The sequence below is a fragment of the Zonotrichia leucophrys genome, chromosome 1, assembly GCF_028769735.1.
Source record: "Zonotrichia leucophrys gambelii isolate GWCS_2022_RI chromosome 1, RI_Zleu_2.0, whole genome shotgun sequence".
Lineage (NCBI taxonomy): Eukaryota > Metazoa > Chordata > Aves > Passeriformes > Passerellidae > Zonotrichia > Zonotrichia leucophrys.
Window position 1 is genome coordinate 55,225,780 of NC_088169.1, and position 14,950 is coordinate 55,240,729.

Below are 14,950 nucleotides of genomic sequence, written 5' to 3' on the forward strand. Positions count from 1 at the left end.
GTCTGCCCCAGAGCAATTATCTGTGCTTACCTTGGAATCCCAACTGATCTTAGATTATCTCACAAAACACATGAGAGAAATATGCCAAAACAAACTCTAATCTTTTTATGAACCTGAAATAGGGAGCAAACTCCTGAAGTCTGTATGAATATAAAGCATCAATATTTGTATAATCTCTTTAATGTGGGGATGGGTAGTGAGCATGCACTTTCATGCAGTACTGGTTCTAAATAAGACCTCATCTTTTTTTGCTATTAGTCAAAGCACTCTTTTAGAAAACTTCATGAGTAGACTTTAATTCAAGACTAAGCAACTCAGGGTTGAGTTGTGATGGAGAAAAGATGGTAGAATCAATAGTTGTTGACCATGTTGGGTATATTTCATAAAAATGCTACCAGTATCCGTAAGTAAAGACATATTGGTATATATAAAACATGGTTTAGCCATGCTGCTGTCAGGAAACAAAACCGAGCCTGGAGAATTTACAGCTCTCTCTGGACGAGGATGTTCTCAGTTGTTTCCTGTTAAACACTCATCTGTCTCAATAGTGCACCTCCTGCTGCCTGGCACAGTTATGTTGAACATTACACTGACCAAAAGTGTAGTCATCAGTGGATCAAACTGATGTTTCTATTTTACATGTACTTTGCTAAATTAGAAACGACAGACCTCAAAGACTCACTTGATCATCTGCACTGTACTTATTCGCTCACCCTCTGACTGTGCTCCTGACAGCTGTAAATGTCTCCGAGCTACATAATTTCCAGTGAAATACCTTTATGCATGTGCATGAACTACTCCACTTCTTCAAGGTCATGACTACATATTTTTTATTGCTGAAATTATGCAATTGGTTTGTTCCAAAATGTAGCAAGGTGTAAGAGTATAGAAAACCTTCAACATTTATCTACAAGAGAGAACTCTGGAAAATTTTAAGGATATCATGTTCAAGTAAACAACAGTCTTCTTTTTTTTCAAGCAGAAATCATGCAGATATCAAATGCTGAAATAACTTTGAGTATAGGAATTTAACTCAGTGAGTTAAGATGTCATAAACCAAGGCAGGGCTAGAGCTCAGAATTCTGGATTGCTTCTATGATCCTGGTGAAATTAAGATTTTGTGTCTCCATTTGATTGTAATTGAAGAACCTTTTTCCAGCGCACCTTGCTGATTCCTTATCAGTGAGATGACTGCTTTACCCATCTGGTTTCATTTTTGATTCTCATCTTGCCTCCCTTCATGGAACAGGCTGCTCTTGCTGCTCCCTCATGAGATTACTCTAATCACGGGGTGCAATTCAAAACAAGGGCCACTGTTTTACCCAGTTTGTGGTAGGGAACACACATTTTCTTTTCACTACACCAGAGAATCTTCTTCTTTTTAATTTCTTATATTAGTCCCTTGTAATTCACAGCAGAGTGCCCAAACCAAGTCCCTGATGCTGGGATCAAATGGATGAAAATTTATACATTGAGAAAATATGATATATTCATGACTTAGACTTTTTGAGATACAGTATTTTTAAAACAAAACAAACCTGTAAGCAAGATTATTCTTCCTGAAAGAAGTCACTTTTCACTTATAGAATATATAAGTTAATAATTCAAGGCCAAAATACGTAGGTCATGTTGTTGTCCACATTAGTGATATAAAAAATACCTAACACTTAAAATAAATGTGAGACAGTAGAAATCAATGAGGCAGATTCACAAAATAGTATTTTATCTTAGGCAACAAATGAATTTTTCACCACTTGCCAAAGGGAAATCCGGTATTGAAATCTTCAAGTCAAGACTCGGGGCATTCTTAAAAGGGATTTTTATCTCAAATACTAAGTGTGAAGATAAATATTAGAGTGATTCTATGACCTACACTATATAGGCAGTCAGAATAAATGATTTAATATTCCCTTCCGGCCTTAGAAGTAGTTCATTTGTCATAATCTGCAAAAACCAGTCCCCTCATAAATTATTTCTGAATTTTAAGAAAGTACTAGATAATTAAATAAGTGCACAGGATAATTAAAGAGTATCAGGTAATCTGATCAAGTCCTCTCCATTCTGCTTACAAAGATTTAGGATATTAAATTTTCTCACAATTTCAAATATACTGTTGGTATTTCATGATCATGAAAGAAAGGAAAAAGATCCTACATTCAATATTTTTTCAAGTGATTAATAGATTTCACTACTGGAACCCTTCTCATAAATGTTCTTCTTCATTAACCTAACAAGTCACTGCAGAATAAAAGAAACCAATTAAAAGAAATGTTCATACTTACAAATGCTTGCTTAATTTCTCCAGTTTCTTCATGGCTCTAGAAAACATTACAGTATAGGATCAGTTAGACAGCTATTGTATATTAAGGAGTCCTATAAGATTTATAAACAAAATAGCCCTCAAAACATGGCATAAATTCAAAGAAATTTAACAATAAAATTAGCAAACCTTAGAGGAATTTGTACTTTGGAAATATTTTAGGTTTTTACTTCTATCAGAACAGTGGAAGGAATAAAAAAAAAACTCTTTTTTTTTAATATTTCTTTGATACATTCTATGAAAAGATATACTTACATTCATTCCCAAGTCTCTTGCATAACACAGACTAGTCCTAAAGAGTGAGGTACATAAAAGTAAGGTAAGCATGAGAGGAGCATCTTTATGATGTACATAATTCTCAGAGAAACCAACCAAAAATAAAAGGCAAGAATTGGACAGAAATTCATACATCCTCTTCCCTCTTACTAATGGAACTGGTAGAAAATCTAGTCTACACCTTAAGTACATAAATGAAGGAGAAAATAATTACATGAAAAAATTTGCTTAGTTAAGATCACAGAAGCAAAATAATCTTTAAAAAATGTGCTTCTTCTTGTTAATTACTTCCAATATGGCAAAAGACGAGCAAATAACTTTTCTACCAAGAATTTGGCAAATTCTACTTTTTTTATCTTTAGTCACTGTTTGAGAACTTAATTATTTCTTTTTCTTATGTAGTTTAATAATATGTTATGTTCTTTTTCAATTTTTTTTTTTAGTTATTTATTTGTAAAAACTTAATTTGGGATAGTCTAGAAATTTATTTTAAAAATTCAGATGAAGGATTTCTTGCTACATTGTGCCAAAGTATCCAAATAATTAAGTGGAAGTTTTAGGATATTTTAAAAGAAAAAAATCCTTTCACTTCTGGGTACGAATTATATTCATTAAAGACCAAACATCGGCCTCCTCACTTTTCTTAGGATAAAAAGGATGGTCATCCTTGGTTAACTGACAACCCTTCACATTACAAAAGTCCCCACTTTCCATGGAGAACACAGTCAGTCAAAGTACAGGGACTACACATACTGTCATTCCACCTTGCTCATTTTAGGGGTTTAAAAAGATACAGAGAGTCTGATAAAAGCAACAAAACCATTCTAGGACTATCCACAGCTTTGTGGCTTCTGGGTGGTTCTGGGAGGCAGTATGGGTTTTATGACTATTGAACAGACTTTTTGTATACGTGACATAGATCTGTATTCCCTGATATGGATTTTAGAGGCAAGTGAATAGACCTTCTTTATTAAGGATGATGCTGGTATACCTATATTATGCCATTTTATTTACATTTTGTACTATTACTTTCACATGAATGCTTTGGCTATGTTGGATTTTTGCTACAAGGATATACATTATCATCTAACAATCTACTGGAACACGTCATTGACTCTTGTAAAGGGATTTTAGCTCCCAAAAGTGAAAAGAGTGATTTCACTGTTTACCTGGTTTTAGGCCAGACCACTAATTAGAGTAAGAAATCCCACATTTCGTTGGTACAAATAGCTCCTTTTCTATAGACACTTACATTCTAAAACTTGTTGCCAAAATTATTCTTGAGAATCATGAAATTACTGAAGGTATGAATAGATAGATTCAGCTCTCTATTAAAAAAAAAAAAAAAGATTTCTTGAAAACACTCACACAAATAGCTGCTGAGTGCTCTGACAGTAACAGAAGAGGAAGTATGAAACTAATTTTTCCATTCTGTTGGAGGATATTTTTAGTCACACTAACGAGCACCTTTACTGTCAGCCTCATCTACAGAGTTAGAACAAAATGTTACTATGCATTAATCAATCACAGATTTGATGCATTTCTAGTGGACCAAAGTAAAGACAAAAAGGACACTGAAGGGTAGGTTTTTTCTTCACATAAGGAAAGAATCAGGTCATTTTCCCTGGCTCTGAAATAAAGGTTTCAGAAAATGTGTGCCAACATAAAATTCACTGCAGTCATAACTAGTGTATTTATTTTAGCAATTGTGAATGGTAAAGACCACAATATCTGTTCATTCACTTAAAAAAAAAAAAATACAACCCTCACCTTTTAACTTCTATTTATACCATCCCCAGGACTTCATTGTACCAGTACCTCAGAAGCAGTCAACTGTCTCTAGACTTTATTACTGCAATACACCAAATGCATTTTGGATGCTTGATTCTTTTCTTCTTACTTCTGGATGGATAAAATTGTAATCAAATGCTGCAGTTATTCACTCCTAATAGGATTTAGCTATTTATAGTTTGTTCCTTCAGTTTCACTTCACTTGCAGTATGCCATCAATTAAAGCAATCATTACAGAACTTAGAAAACTCAACTAACAATAGTTTATTTTTTTATGATGTACTACGCTGTCTTAATGAACTATAAACTGTTCAGCACAGAGATATTTAAGTTTCACTTGTTGCAATTAGAAACTTCTGTAATCTTATCAAAGCACTGACCACATGCATGTGAACTTGCCACAGCACTGAAAAAGCAGAGATGAATAATCTAGTATTTAAATAAGTTTTTAAGCAAATAAATTATGTGAGTTTAAATTCTCTGGGAGTAAAGAGTTTAGAATGAAGGAGTGCTGAAACCTGGGTGTTTATACTACATCTGGCAAATATTCAGTAGCACAGAAGGGTCATTTATAAAATTAACACTAATGGTAATAGGTAAATTCTTTGAAAAACATATAGATTATATGCAACAACAAAAAATGATATTTGTCTCCTACTCTGATAATAATACATTCTTCTTCACCAATAGTTAATGCCAGTATCCTTACATCTTTAATGTTTTGCACAGAAAACAGGATGTATTTACTGAAATAAATGAAGTTGTATTTTCACTGCGTGACTCTTCCCTGGCATTCTGGAGAGGAAAAAGTCAATGATATATGATAAAATTAATGATTTAACAAAGAGAGTTTTAAATTAACAGAGTAGATATAATTATTTCTATAGCTAATAAAATGTTGTTTTTAATAAGTTCATTTTTGCAGAAGGGTGTAACAATCCTCATATTGACCTTGCTTTATGCACTCTTTAAAAGAGCTTCTACGTCTCTCTCCTTCTCTTTTTCTGGGAAAATTTAAAATGTCTTATGTTTGCAGAAGGTTATGAGTATTATATAAGACGAAAGCCCTCAGGCTGTAGGAATATTCTATTTTCCCCTGTGCAAGATAATTCTTATTTTGCTGAAATATAAACATGAAGAAAACTTGAGACACTAAAATCTTGTTTAATTGCACTAGTAAAATATGAAAAAAGTTTAAACTACTAGTCACTTAAATTCCTCAAGAAAACAATTGTGAGATATGGTGGCAGGAATGTCAGCTTCTAGACCAGGTAGCTCAGGTCCCCAGCCAACCTGGCCTTGAATATCTCCGGCCCTGGGGCATCCATAACTTCTCTGAGAAATCTGCCTCCTCCTTCTTAATTTAAAATCGTTCCCCCTTGCCCTATCACTGTCTGCCCATAAAAAAAATTCACTCTTTATCTTTTTTCTATGAGCTCTTTCTAGGTATAAGAAGGCTGCTATAAGGTCTCTCCAAAGCCTTCTGTTGTCCAGGCAGAATAACCCCAGCTTTCTCAGCCTATCTTCGCAGGAGAGGTGCTCCAGCTTTCTGATCTTCTTCATGGCTTTTCTCTGCACCCTCTCCAGCAGGTCCATGTTCTTTTGAGGCTAGGGGTCCCAGAGCTGGATGCAGAGCTCCAATTGGTGTCTCACAAGGACAGAGCAGAGGGGCAGAATCACCTCCCATAACTGCTGTCCACCCCTCTTGTGATGCTGCCCAGGACATGATGGCAGGTTTGTATCTTTCATTGTTTCCTTCTTTCCCTTTAAAACTTCCAAAGAAGAATGAAGAGAAGAGGAAGAAAAAGGGATGTAGAAAAGGAGGAAGAGAGGCAGGAAGGGAGGGAAACTGACAAGAAGTCAGGGACAGGAGAACATAGTATAATCAGAATTTCCAGACGGATTGGAAAAATTCTGTATTTATCTCAGTGTCCTACTACATGTATTAATCAGTAGGATTTTCTGAAAATTATGCTAGCAGTGTGAAATCTTCTCTTCATACACTTAGTGACACGCATTAATTTCTTCCTTTTTTTTTGGGGGGGGGTGAATGGCTGGGAAGGGGAATATATATTTTGGAAAAAAAGGGTAGGAAAGTTAATACGAGATATTATATTTGTGGAAGATTCTCTTGCCACACAAACATGAGCCTTCCAGGCATTTGCATTTAAAATACATAGGAAACCAGTGTCTGATTAGCTTTGCATATGTTGTAAGCATTTCACATTATCTCCCTTTCTGACTTTTTAGAAATGCACAACACCTGGAGAGAAATACTCAATTATAAAACAGTAATTTCATCAGAATCCTTATCAGATCCTCATTGTGTAAACTCTAAAATTTTTCATTTTATATTTATTTTAAAATTGGCTTTTTATATTTTTTCCATTTCCACATAACATTATTCATTGTATAGAAATGAAAGCTGCAAAGAAATAGGAAGCCAAGTGCACAGAAGCCAAAGAGTCATCTCCCTGGCAAGGGACATCATTCAAGAGCATTTGGAATAGCTCCTTTTTCCTGCTCGTGTTTCTTTTTTTTCTTTTTTAATGGTTTTCCAGACAAAGAACAGAATGATAAGTAGCTGGCTTGAATTTTTTTAAGAGCTCTATGACAGCACCAGTCAGCAACAGAAAGCTTTATTGCAGTGTGGCCACAGTCACAAAAAATCCTTCAGTGTTTGGACTGTAATAGAAATAGTTATTGCTACAAGATATTTTAAACCCAGCATTATTAAGTATGCAGAAATTTTAGAAATTTTACTGGAAAAAATACCAGAGGATTGGACTCAGAGTTTGGAATTCTGGCATTGAAACAAACTGGCAGGGGCTGTGCTGTTCTACTTTCATACTCCTTTCACCAAAGCTGTCTGAGCATTTTGCATGTCCCTGTAATTTACAAAGATATAAATAGCCAAATCCAGTAAGGGATTTAAACTTTTTTTTTCCTAGGTTCAGTGTTGTGATCTAAATTCCCCATGTCATTCACTACTGAATACTAGGGGTACTTACATTCTTTTTTATTACCTGTGATGGAATTAAACTTTTCACACATCCATAGTAGGGGTTAGTCTTGATAGGCATCAAACTGCTGAGGATCTGTCATGAAGCTGAACCCGATGGACCAAAATTATCAAAAGGGTCCATTTCACAAAAATGCTATAGAACATAGAAGGGTTTTGGCTGGAAAGGACCTTCAAAGATCATCTTGTTGCCCCCCTTTGCCATGGGCAGGGACATTTTTCACTTATTTAGTACCTCAAACACCCACTGTGGTCTGAAATACTGCATGGTGGTGGAATTGACAGCTTTTCTAGGTAATCTGTCCAGTGTCTCCCCATGCTTATTGTAATTCATTTCATTTTGGGTGCAATCCAAACCTACCCTCTTTCACTTTTAAATCCTTGCCTCTTATTCTGTCACTACAGGCCCTGGTAAAACATCCTTATACAATTTTCCTGCCTTTAGGAACTGGAAAGCTGCTATAAGGTCTCCCTGGAACCTTTTCTTCTCCAGACTGAACAACCCCACCACTCATCTTGTTTTCATATGAGAGGTGCTTCAGTCCTCTGATCATTTTTGTGACCCTTTTCTGGGGGGAGAAAATCACCTCCCTCAACCTTCCAGCCATGTTTCTTCTGATGCAGCCCAGGACACAGGTGGCTTTCTGGGCTGCAGGCACGCATGTACAACTCCTCATCCACCAGTGTGGCCACATTTCTCGTCACAGAGAAAAGCAAGGCACAAATTCCCAAGGATATTTCTGGGAATAGCAGTGAGCAACCTCAGAGAAAGGAAAAACAATTCTTACCTCAATTGCTGCTCCTCTTGTTGTTCACAAGTGGAATGCATTGTGGAAGATTGTTTACTGGAAGGGAACTGGTAATTGGATTCTGGTGTGAGTGTTTTGATTCATTGACCAATTGAATCCATGTGTGCGTGTGTGTGTGCCAGGATTGTTGGCTGACAGTCATGAGATTCTGGTCAGTTGAGTGGAGTTGAGTGTTTGTGCAGATTCAGTTTAGATGTAGTGTAATATCGTATAGAATAATATAGTATAATAAAGTAATTAATTGGCCTTCTGATATCATGGAGTCAGATGCATAATTTCCCCTATTGTCCAGGTTGCTCTGCTTTTCTGATACACCAGTATTCCCAAGGGCCTCTCCTCAGGGTTGCTTTTAGTTCATTCATATCTCAGTCTGGATTGATATTGAGGATTTCACTGCAGAACTTTTTGTTTCGCCATTTTGAGCTCCATGAGGGTGCACAGGCCCACTTCTCAAGCCAGTCAAGGTCCCTCTGGATGGCATCACTTGCCTCCAGTGCGCTGACTGCACCACACAACTTGGTGTTGTCAGCACTCTTGCTGAGAAGCAAGACACTCTGTGTCACTGATGAATATGTTAAATAATACTTGTGCTGCTACAGAGTCTTATAGGAAACCTCTCATTGCTGGTTTCCACTTGGACGTTGAGGCATGGACTGCAACTCCTTGGTTGCAAAAATCCAGCCAATTCCATATTCATCAATTCGTTTATCCATCAAATCCATACGCTTCTGATTTAGAGGCAGGTTTATTGGGGAAGGACTTATCAAAGGATCTTTATCAATCCCAATAAATGTTATCTGCAGGTATTTCCATTGATGCACTCACTCTATTTATTGTAGAAATGTATTAGGTAAAATTTACTCCAGAAGAAGCCATGTTGACTGTCTCTGATCCATTCCCTGTCTTCCTTTGACATACTCCATTATCTCAGTGGGTACTGAGGTGAGTCTAACTGGATGGTTCTTCTCATGGAGCCTCCCCATCACCATTTTTAAAGATGACTATTAGTAGTCCCTTTTTTCCAGTCACTGGGGACTTCCATGTGAAAATCTCATTGACACTGGAATGCATATTGACCAAAATTTAGCTCTAATAATGGACTTAGGATTTGTTTATATTGATAGGTGAATCTAAATATAATTCATGTCCAAACTGAGCACTTGGACTTTTTGATTTAGAGGCTTCATTCACCAGCTTATCCTGAGCAGGACAAGAGAGGAAGGGTTCTGTGTCTACCATATACATTTTATATTTGAATCCTTGGGAACTGAAGAATCTGCGAATGATATTGCTTGCCTTCTGAGACCTTTACCTTGCTGTTTGAGGTTTTGTTCTGCCCTACTGTAATTTAGAGTCAAAAAAGTTAATTTAAATCACAGGTGTTATAAGATAGCATAGATAAAGAATTTTGATATAGATGGCCTAGATTTCAGTAGAAGTGTACATAAAAGAAGTGTCTTGATAACTCAGTACTCTTCAAAAACCTTGTACAGCGGTATACACTCAGTAGTTCCGGGACCATTAAGGTGTTTCATAAAGAAAATCTAAAATGGTAATAAAGATCTAGAGTCATTCAAAATAAAATGTTGAGGACAGATCTTCATTTTAATCATCAACACATGGTTGCTCAAATTTCAGATTCAGTATGTCATCTCTCTGAACTGAAAACTAGTTTTTGAAACAGAAATGCTAACACTTAGAAAAAAGAGAAAAGATAGACTGTTTCTCTTTCAGAAACAGCCTTCCTAACCATTCAGGAACATTTCATTGGCAAAAAACAGTGTGACCCAAATTTTTATCTTATCTTGCCAAAACTTTTCTCCCATTTCTGTTTTTTCAAGAACATTGCATCTGCCCTTCCCCACAGTACTTCAGCTCAGGATGGATCAGAGATACTCAAAAATCAGGTCTGCTAAAGGTGTGTATCTACAAGAAAGACCAATTTTTCCAGGAAGAAAAAAATCTTAATTACAGACTCTCCATTCATAGGACAAACAAATATTCAGTTCCAGCCTTGAAACCTGAAGTGTATTTGTATTTTTTTCAGTGACTATGTAATGCAGAATTCATGGACTTAGACTGAAGTCTCTGCCCTTCAGATGAATAGCTTCTTTACCTTTCTTTACCTTTCTCTTTTTCCAATCCTGGATGAATCTTGTTTCATTTTATTTGCCCTCATGGCAAGGCTTCAAGAAGAGAGATAAAGAACAGCTGTAAATGGTTACCAACGTAACCTGAAATGTAGTTGTTACCACATGTTATTGTGAGGTTGAAAATGGAATTTTAAACTTTTCAGATAGCAACCTTATATCCGGGGTGAATGAACTAAACACTAGAACCCATCATTCTTATCTTAAAAGGAACGTGAAGACTGTATTTAGGATAGCACTTGAAGCTGTTAAGGCCAGTTGACTGGAGTTACAACTTCAAGATGAGTAAATATAGAAAGGGACACTTCTTGCTTTACAGTTGTGGGTGAGTTCCTGTTCACCATATCACTTGCTGAAATCTCAGAATGCTGAGCTGTTGTGTTTACTTCTTGCCAGATATAATATAAGGAACCCATACACCGGTCACGGAGCTCTGTGATCCATTTGGAGGGGTAAGCATTAAAAAGTTACTGCTTGCAATCTCAGCATGTAGGACCTCTCATCTCCTAGTAGGCCTTGTCCAAAGTCATTTACTTCCTCTGAATCAGAAGACTTTTGCTTATACATTTTGCTTTTGTCTTTTGTCTGTCTAATCATAGGTAACTTTTTCTTTGATCCAGGCATCTCACGTACAGTGTGGTAAGGATAATTGTCCTGCAATTATTTCAGGTAGGCAGACACTAACAACCCTAAATATTATTGTAGAACCAGTTGGCAGAAATAGAGGATGAGGCCATTGAAGAGGGTGAAGAAAAATATCTTTCTGGGGCAAGCTGTTAGGTTAAAGGTGCTGTACAGTCTACGGTGTGCAGACACTTTGATGTTTATTTTCCTGTTGTTTCTTCTTGGATTTTATATAAGGCATGCTGGGATTTTACATAAGGCATACTTCATTAGAAGTATAGAATATATATTCCTAAAAAAACAAGAACTGGAAGAAAGAAGAACTGCTTCCCTTCAGGTAAAGCCCAGGTTGATCAACATCTAAGAAAACTCAAGGTGCACAATTAATAAAGAGACCTGGTCAATAGCAATGGGTAACATACTTGATTAAAGCACAGGAATTTGCAGAGGGGTCTTGCTCAAGTTGTTGGTGTGTGTTCTGAATAAGTCAGTCAGGCTGCCCTCTGATCCAGCAGTGAAGGGTCCCCAGCCTGGCTGGGTGCAAGGGTCTTTCCTGGAGAAAGAACAGACAAATCAAACAGTAAGGATCAAGTAAATTTCCTCTCTTTCATGTACAGATGGACCTCTCAGTTGAGAAAAATTGTCACACTCAAAGACTTATGGTCAATGGCCTGATGCCCAAATGGAGACCAGAGAGGTATTTTTCAGGGGTTTTATTGGAACCAATTGTGTTTTATACCATTCTCAGTGACATGAACGGTGGGATCAAGTGCGCTCTCAGCAAGTTTGCTGGCAATACCAAGGTGTATGCTGCAGTTGATGTGATAGAGGGAAGATATTCCAAGTCCAATGTCCCACACCGGCATAAGGGAAATTCCCCATATCAATAAAAATCGAGAGGTGAGTGGACTGAGAGAAACCCTGGGGAGAAGCACTGTAACATTGTGTGATTTTTAATTGTCATGCATTTCTAGCAGTTAGTTTTGTGATCTTTCTTATTTTGTACTGTTATAGCATATTTTATTATTGATGGATTGTTCCTTTCCCCTCTGTGTTATTGGTTTTGTCCTAGCTGTCCATCTCTCCAAAGATCTGCCCCTCTGTTCCCCTTCCTCGTCCTACTGAAGGTCAATCCCTCCCCAAGCCTGCCTCTTTCTCCAGAATCTTCCCTATCAATTTTGTATCCTTCAAAACCCCATTGGTTTCTTTAAATTATTCTCCTCCCCTGCAGTCCGCTATTGGTTCAAACATTGTATTCCTTGCCTTGTGTTCCATCCCCAATTTCTCCCAATTGGTCAAAGACTGTATTTTTTTAACATATCCTGTTTAAGATCTCTTATCTTAAAGATGGAACCAAGGTCTTTGGTTAAAAAAATACAGTCTTTGCCCAATTTAACAGGATATGTTAAAAAAATACAGTCTTTGACATCTCATATCTAGAAAAAACATAGAATTATTATTTTTGAGATGTATTTGAAGGACATATTAGCCAATTTTTGCCTAGAGAACAGACAGTAGAAAATTTGAATCTGAAATCTGAATCTTCTTAAGCACTGAACCTAAACTCTCCAAGTGTTCCAATCAGTAGACTATTTTCAGGGCAGTTGTAATAAATAGAAGATGTATAAACTCAGTGGCAACTACCTCCATATTCTCAAATGATATTAAATGGACAGGTGCTCTATCTGACTTCATGAGGGTTTGATTCAATATTCTGTTCATGAACATTGAAGATGTTTTGCATCTAATAGACTTTATACCCCAGAGGCAGTTAGTCCTACATCATTTAATTTCTGGATCTTACAGAGCTTGGGCACGTAATTCTGGGCAGCTGATATTAAAAAAAAAAAAAAAAAAGTGAAAGCATATTTTCTTGGTTTGTGGATAATGCTCGTTTTTATTCAGTCCAAAGAATTTTATTTTTTTCTGTATCAGCAAACTCTGTACAGTTTCTTGGTTTCAATTCTATTGTTTCTGTAGTACAGTTCTAGGGAAAAAGAAAAAAGAAAAAAGCATGAAATTTGACACCAGCAGAGAAGGGGATCTAGCGCCAGAGGGTGAAGTATGGACCAGATAAGTGGACAATAAGGTGGACTTAAAACTGGTTGAACTTCCAGACTTGCAAGAATTATAATGAGCGCCATGAAGTTCAGCTGGAGGCCAGTCATCAGCAGCATGCCTTAGGGATAAATGCTGGCTCCACATGAACGGATGAAGCACCAAGCTTCATGAATGACCTCAGTGACTGAGAAGAGCACAGCCTCAAAAAGTTTGCAGACAATACAACACTAGAAGAAGTTAACTAAGGATTAATCAGGCGATTGTTCTGCCATTTAGAGGGATCAGAGGGATCGTGTCACACTGAAGAAATGGCCAGAGAACAATATTATCTAGTTCAACAAATGGAAATCTCTGGAGGTTGCCAAGATGCCATTAGACAGACAGGTAGATAATATCATCAAGGCTATCCTTCCCAAAGAAAAGATTGGACAAGATGATCTTTCAAGATCCTGGACCATTTTATGATTTGATGACATGCAGCATCATGTACCTGATCAGAAATGCTGACACGCACATATTCTTTGTTAGTCACTGAATTATCCATGAGCCACCTGTTTGCTCTTGTATCACAGAAGAAAAACAGCTGCATCAGCAGAAACGTGGCCAGCACCTTAAGGGAGGTGATCCCTGCTCTGTTCAACGCTGGTGAGACGCATCTGGATTGTTGAGTGCAGTTCTGGGCTTCCCAGTACAAAAGAGATGTGGACTTACAGGATAAGTTAATGACAAGCCACAAATATGATTAAGGGTTTGGAGTGTGTGAGATACAAGGAAAGGGTGAGGAAACTGGATTGATTCAGCCTTGGGAAGATTAGGTTTAGGGATATCTTATCAAATTTTATAAATAGCTGATGATAAGGAATAAAGATGAGGAAATCAAACTCACTTGAGTGGATACTTATTGAGAAGACAAAGGCAATATGTACAAATGGAAATACAGGAAATTCCATTTCTGTGAAACAAAATATTTCTGCAAAATGATAACATACTGGAACAGCTTGTTTAGAGAAATTGTGTAGTCTACATTCCTGGAGATGTAGAACATCTACACTCCAGCTGGACAAAGACATAAACCATCTATTCTAGCTTATTCTGCTTCAAGGAAAGGTGTTGGACTTTGTGATCTCCAGAGGTTTCTTCCAATCTCAAAGATTTTGTGAAAATATAATATTCTGACATCAGCTTTTACATTAGTTACTCATTAAACAACCTCCCTAACAAGTTTCAGTAATTCTGCTCAACTCTATTTACAAGTGGACAGCTATTTATAAGGAACAGGATAACTTTCCAATATTTATTTTCCACAAAATTAATTTTTGCAGATGGTTTGCTTCTCCATACTATTTTTTCCAACAGTGAAATCAGAATACCTGCCTCAATTACTAGACTTCATTCCTCATGAAGTTCACTAATTCTTTATGGAGTGCAGCACCATCCCCTCTTGATCACATTGTAGTAACTGAAGTCTAGCAAATGAACAGGAAAACTCAGAGTGTAAAGATTTTTTTATGTTAAAACCAAAAATGGCTGCATATTTCACCCACCAAAACTATGTTTTATTAAATCTTTTTTCAAGTGTTGTGCCATAACCTAAATGGTTACATGAAGTATTACATTCATAGAATATTGTAAAAATATTGTTTAGAGAAAATAGTGGAATATAGTGTATAAAAAAATCCCACATGTAACCTGTGTGCATTTTGATGGCCTGTTCTTGTAAAGTGTACAGCAGAAGTTGTTAGCATATGTAATGGATTCGTGCTTTCAGTTTTCTGCACATAATAAAACTTGTTTAATGTGGCATGACAGCTGAGCTTTCTTGCAAGTATATTTTGAAGAATAAGATATACTCTATGCTCCTTTGCCCCTCATTTTGAATTGCTCCCAAATTCAACTT

General features: G+C 36.7%; 1 long non-coding RNA gene across 1 annotated transcript; it reads right to left on the reverse strand.

The window, feature by feature from the left end:
* Nucleotides 1-869: 869 nt before the first annotated feature.
* LOC135452674 (uncharacterized) lies at nt 870-7,501 on the reverse strand. Its single transcript, XR_010441676.1, has 4 exons — nt 7,414-7,501; nt 4,367-4,498; nt 2,283-2,318; nt 870-1,442 (listed from the first exon to the last, which is right to left on the reverse strand). It is a non-coding gene; the product is annotated as an uncharacterized LOC135452674 (long non-coding RNA).
* Nucleotides 7,502-14,950: the final 7,449 nt, after the last annotated feature.